The sequence below is a fragment of the Pteropus medius genome, unplaced genomic scaffold, assembly GCF_902729225.1.
Source record: "Pteropus medius unplaced genomic scaffold, Ma_sr-lr_union100, whole genome shotgun sequence".
Classification (NCBI taxonomy): domain Eukaryota; kingdom Metazoa; phylum Chordata; class Mammalia; order Chiroptera; family Pteropodidae; genus Pteropus; species Pteropus medius.
The window spans coordinates 980,388-986,093 of record NW_024346824.1 but is presented as its reverse complement, the minus strand read 5'-3'; the positions used below and the strand labels follow the sequence as shown (position 1 = coordinate 986,093).

At 40.7% G+C, this 5,706-nt stretch overlaps 1 pseudogene; it reads right to left on the bottom strand.

The window, feature by feature from the left end:
- Positions 1-2,034: 2,034 nt before the first annotated feature.
- On the bottom strand, positions 2,035-2,153 carry LOC120614043 (uncharacterized; annotated as a pseudogene).
- Positions 2,154-5,706: the final 3,553 nt, after the last annotated feature.

Here is a 5,706-nt window from a genome sequence, read left to right as displayed (position 1 = left end):
CATATCTTAATCAGTTGAAGGTGCTCATTGACCTCTGGCTATTTCCTCCTCACCGGGTTCTGAGAATTCTGCTGGTGCTCCTAACTGACCATAGTTCCGGATGACCATAGAGTCCTTAGTCTTACTTTTCAGTGAAAGCTTTTTTCAAGCTTCTGGATTAGCTTTGGTTCTGTGTCATCTGAGATCTTTTCAGTGCATCCATAGAATTGTTTGGATGTGGCAACTTTTCTACTTGCTTCTTTGGGCTCAGTTTTGATGATTTTCCTGTGAGCTGGTAAAATGAGTGATTCTGAAAGTGGGCGAGATCATTTGGCTATTAAGTGCAGGACCTTGCCACCAGTTTCTTGAGCTCTTCCTGGAAGTGTTTTAACAGAGCACAGAAAAGAACTTCATTTCTTGTTTCACAATGATAGACATTTCTCAAAGATCAATATTTTCCTGCAGTAGCTGAATGCTTTGCAATTAGGTATAGGCAGAGATGGCCTTTTAAAAAGATGTTATATTTTATACTTCCTCCTTTTATAAGTGAGCATTCCTATATATTATATTTTTATATGCTGTGAGATAGGTTAGAGTGTGAGTTTATGTTTTTTTAGAGCAGTGGTCATAGCATTTGTATTGGCTTAGAAATTAGGTTTCATATAATCTTGGAATAAAGATTCAAGAGAAATACAAAGAGCTTGGCCAGCCACACATATCAATGACAATTTAGACTAGTTCATATTATATTTAAAGAGGGATGAATTTTAGGAAAGAGAAATGTATCACAAAGCAAAGAGTGAATTTATCTGCAGCCTGTGCAAAATAATACACTGAAACAGGACAAGGTGCTGTCTTTTGCAGTTCTTGAAAAATATCATATGTTTAGTGTACAGTGTGTCATTATTTTGATATGGTTTTCTGGCATCATGCCCTGCAAAGGAAGGAAGTAAAATTCTAGGAGGATCAGAGTATTGGTGCATCCCAAGTAAATACATTATGAAGAATATTTGGTTCATGGTGATATCATGTTAATTCTCAGGGAAACTGATAGGGGTCATGTTTCCATATGGTATACAGCCGGGGAACAGGGCTATTTGGAAAACAATGCAAAGCAGGTGGTAGCTCAAAGAGTGCATTCCACAGCAGAATCTGAGAAATGCCACTTGGGTGGGATGGTTCTTACTAGGACTAACTTTGGATGGTCTCACTAGGATAGGTAGGTACTCTGGGTCATACGGGAATGTTAATGGTCTGGATGGCTTGCAGTTAGGTATAGGCAGAGATGGCCTGGCCACCTTGTTCTACATGATGAGTTTTCCAGGACATAAGATTTCTGGGCCAAAGGACAGAACTGGAGGGCCCCAGCATGAGATCATCCTTGGTATATTTATTGCCTGTTGAGTGACAAACATCTTTTTGTACTACTGTGTTTAGTGATTCTGATGGCATCCTAGTTTTAATTAAAAAGTTGTCCCATTGTGGTGGGAAAATAATTACCCATAAAAATTAAACTTATTTGAATATAAAGTTCTTAAGGTTACTATAGGCCTTTATACCTATAGGTCTTCTGCCTAAGACTGTCTTACACACATTGAATTAAAACTTTTTTAAAAATCACAACATGTAACTATTACTTATATTTAAGTATGATAAAAATATTCTGAAAATCAATTTTCTGGAGCTGTGAAGTCTTACAGTCTCTTGAATAATTTACTTGATTAATTTATTTTCAATTATTTTTGGTTTTAGATATAAATTTTTTGTTTTTATTTTTAATTGTTTTATTGTGATATAAAAAACACAGAGCGAGGTGTGCAAAGTGCATGAATCTGTAGTGCACATGGTGCATTTTTCCAGATGCAGAGAGAGAGAGACTGTTTCCATCCTCCCAGAAAGCAGCCTCATCCCTTCTCACTGATCTGATTTTTATCACCATAGGTTAGATTTGTCTGTTTGAGGACTTTGTATAAATGGAATCATACAGTATATACTCTTTTTTTTTTTAATAGTTTTACTTTATTTATTTATTTTATTATTATTATTTTTTTTTAATGCCTACAGCACCTGGTATTCCTAGGTGGACTCCCATCTGAGTACTAACCAAGCCTGACCCTGCTTAGCTTCCGAGATCAGATGAGATCAGGCTTGTTCAGGGTGGCATGGCCATAGACGTATGTGCTCTTTATCTGGCTTTTCCGCTCAGCATCATATTTGAGAAATTCATCTTTGTTTTTACATGGAGCTGTAGTTTGTTTCTTTTTAGGGCCAAGTAATATTCTATTGTATGGATATGTCATAATTCATTCATTCATTCATTCATCTGTTGAACATTTGAGTTGTTTCCCATTTGGGGTATTATGAATAAAGCTGCTACAAACATGCTTATGCACATCTTTTTATGGGCATATTATGCACTCACTGCCATTGGCTAAATAAATACCTAGGACTACAAATGCTGTGTGAGAGTAGGCATATGTTTAACTTTAGAAACATTTTCTCATTTTTAAAAATGAACGATAATTCATCCTGAAATTCCATCAAGAATCAAACTGTGAGAAATGATAGTGTTAAAAATCTATAGTCATTCACTCAATCAAGAAATGACAACTGAGAAAATTAACAAAATAAATTATTTCAATATGGAAACATAACATTAAATAGTAATAACATCCATACTTCTGCTAGAAAATGGAAAATAAGAAAATTAAATTAAAGAAACATCAATATTTTATATGTATTTGCAAAATAAAATGTTGCAGATGTGAAACATCTAGGGTCATAATCAGATTATTTGAGGTGATTTGATGGGCACCTGTGGGGAGTATGGCATAATGTGGCCAGAACAGACCCTTTCTGGCAGCAGATGCCTTGTATAAAATCTTAGCTACATAAATAATTATTACCAAATTCAGGAAGTACAGAGGGAACCATCTAAGTTTTTGAGTGATTGAATAGGTCAACATGCCTATAGCCCCTTCATGGCCCACCAGTTGGAAAGCACTATCCTAACTAATAGAAATAGTAATTCCAAGACAAAACATATTCTGTGGTCAAATAATTTTAGAAGATTCTATGCTAAAGTTAAACTACAGGTTTAACACTACAGGAATTCTCAGAAAGTTTAAGATGGGCAGTGCCCATTGTGGATTCTTTGGGCTCCCAGACGGAAATGGGCAAAGCACAGAAATGTGCAGTGTACTCGATTAGAAATAGTGCTCTCATTTAAGATAGGAGGCTCTGTAGATCCTGCAGACTGAGGGGTGTTAATTAGGGATGATACTCAGCTGCATGTAATAGAAAGTCAATGACTTCATCAAATAGGGATTTATTATCCTCCAAAAAAAGAACTCTGGTGATAGGTATCCCAAGCTGGTGCAGTTGCTCCATTACATCACAGGGGTCTCAGGCCCCTTATGTCTTTCTGCTTCACCATACTTAGCATGAAGCTTTTATTCTCACATCACTGTGACCTCATGATTACGAAATGGCTGCTTTACCTCCAACCTCGGGTTCATATTCCAGGCAAGAAGGGAGCAGCAAGGAGCAAGAGGGTGCCTCCATCAGGAAATCAATGCTATATTAGAAACCTCCAGCAGTCTTCTACTTACATCTCAGTGTCTAGAACTGGCCAACCCTAGATGCAAGGAAAGCTGGGAAATGTAGTGCATTAGTTGGCACATTCGCTCCTTGAGAAAATCAGATATTGCTTTGCCTAATTTGGTCTCAGCAGACTCAGATCTCATCTCATAATTCGTCCCCTCGACTTCTGTTCTTCAACCTTATTGATTATTACAGATAATGTTACTGTTCTATCCAGATCCCCTCTTTCTCTCGCTGTGCATGTGAATCCCAGCTTTGTATGCTTTTGCTTCCAACACTCAGTACCCATGGCTTTTTGTGGAGCGGGGTCTGCCCTCAGCCTTTCTGGAACCCACTTTGCCCACATGAAGCATCTGAGAATTTGCATCGCCCTGGAGTAACCCTAAACCAGGGACTGATGAAGGTCACAGCAACCTTGCCTTAGGTTAGATCAAACTCTAAGGCATAAGTCACACACCAGAGCTCCCTATGGGATGAGGCTGAGCCCACCTCTGCAGTTTCTGTCTGAAGTAACATCTTTGCTTGGCCTCCCCTTCCCTGCCTTGATTCCCCTGCACCCTTGCTGGTTACTGCCCACCCTGCCTCGTAAGCAAGCACTTGATAAATCACTTGCACACAAACCCTCATCTCGGAGTCTGTTTCTGTATCCCCTGACTTCAACCACTGGCTTTCTCACTGCTGCTAGAACATGCTGAGGCTGCTCCAACCTCCAGGCCTTTGCATACTGTCAGAGAGCCTTCTCCCAGATCCATGCGTGGTAAGAGCTTCACTCTGCCCCGGTCTTGGCTCACATATCACCTCATCAGTGAGGATTCCCTAACCACATTGCCTAAAATAGACTCCCTCCATCAATTGCTAGCCCTGCTAAATGTTCGTTATATCATTTATCACCGCTTAACAGTCTATAATATATTTTGTTGTCTTCCTCCTCCACTAGAGTGTAAGCTCAGAGGCCAGGAACTTTGTCTTGTTTTATTCTTTTCTGCATCCCCTGCACTTGGAGGGCCTCAAATATATTTGCTGATTGAACTAATGAATGAATACTATCTAAGGATCGAAACAGCCTTATATACTAGCAAGTGATTTTCAGTTTTAAAAGGAAGCCTAGACAGCAGATTGGGGATCTTTTTGGTTTTGGAGGTAGAAAAAAATTTTTTAAATTCCATAAGCAACAAAACTGAGTCAGGAGCTTCAAAATTGCTCACGGTCTCAAGGAGGATCCAGACTCTCACAAACCCGTACTTACAGCACTGTGAGGTCATTGTGGTAGTCTATGCAGGGGCTCGACAGACAATCACTTCTGCCTGGGAGAGTCCAGGAAGGCTTCATGGAAGAGGTCACATTTAACTTTAAAAAAAGAGTAATTCTCTTACAGGGAGAAGGTGGCTGCAGTCCTTTAGAAGGAATAGCATGTGGGAAGGCATGAAGTCCATGTCCTGTCTGTGTGAATAAAACAAAGGGTTCCTGAGGAGGGCAGCAAGCAACTGAGGGACGTGTGTGTGTGTGTGTGTGTGTGTGTGTGTGAGAGAGAGAGAGAGAGAGAGAGAGAGAGAGAGAGAGAGAGAGAGAGAGAGAGAGAGAGAGGAGAGACAGCAAAGGACCTGGAATGTTTAGCCTTGTCCAGAAGGCAGTGGAGAGCCATGGATGGGGTTTAACTCAGGGGATGGACAAAGTGGAGTATGGTCAGAACTGGGTTTTAGCATGTCTGGTGGCTATATGGAAGAGGTGGGGAGGGGAAACCCATCCCTTTTGTCACCCATCCTTCCAGGTGCAGAGCTGAGCTGTTAACACCAGAGGGAGCTATGACCCAGGACAAGGGCATCCTTGCCTTCCCTGGCCTTGTCATGGGCACCTCACCTCCAGCCCTCCCACACCAGACACACATCCAGCCCAGTCAGCACCAGTGTCTGGCTGTCGACATACAAGGCCTTGGGAAATCTTTCGTATTGCCTCTGGCTACTTGATTCTCTTTCCATTGAGACTGAAGTACTGCTGGAGGTGCCGTGGGGGAATAAACAGGCATGATCTTTGGTATCTTAGAGCACTCAGGCTAAACCAGAGGTTCTCAAAGTGTGACCCTTGGGGCCAGCAGCATCAGCAACTACTATGAACTTGTGAGCAAAG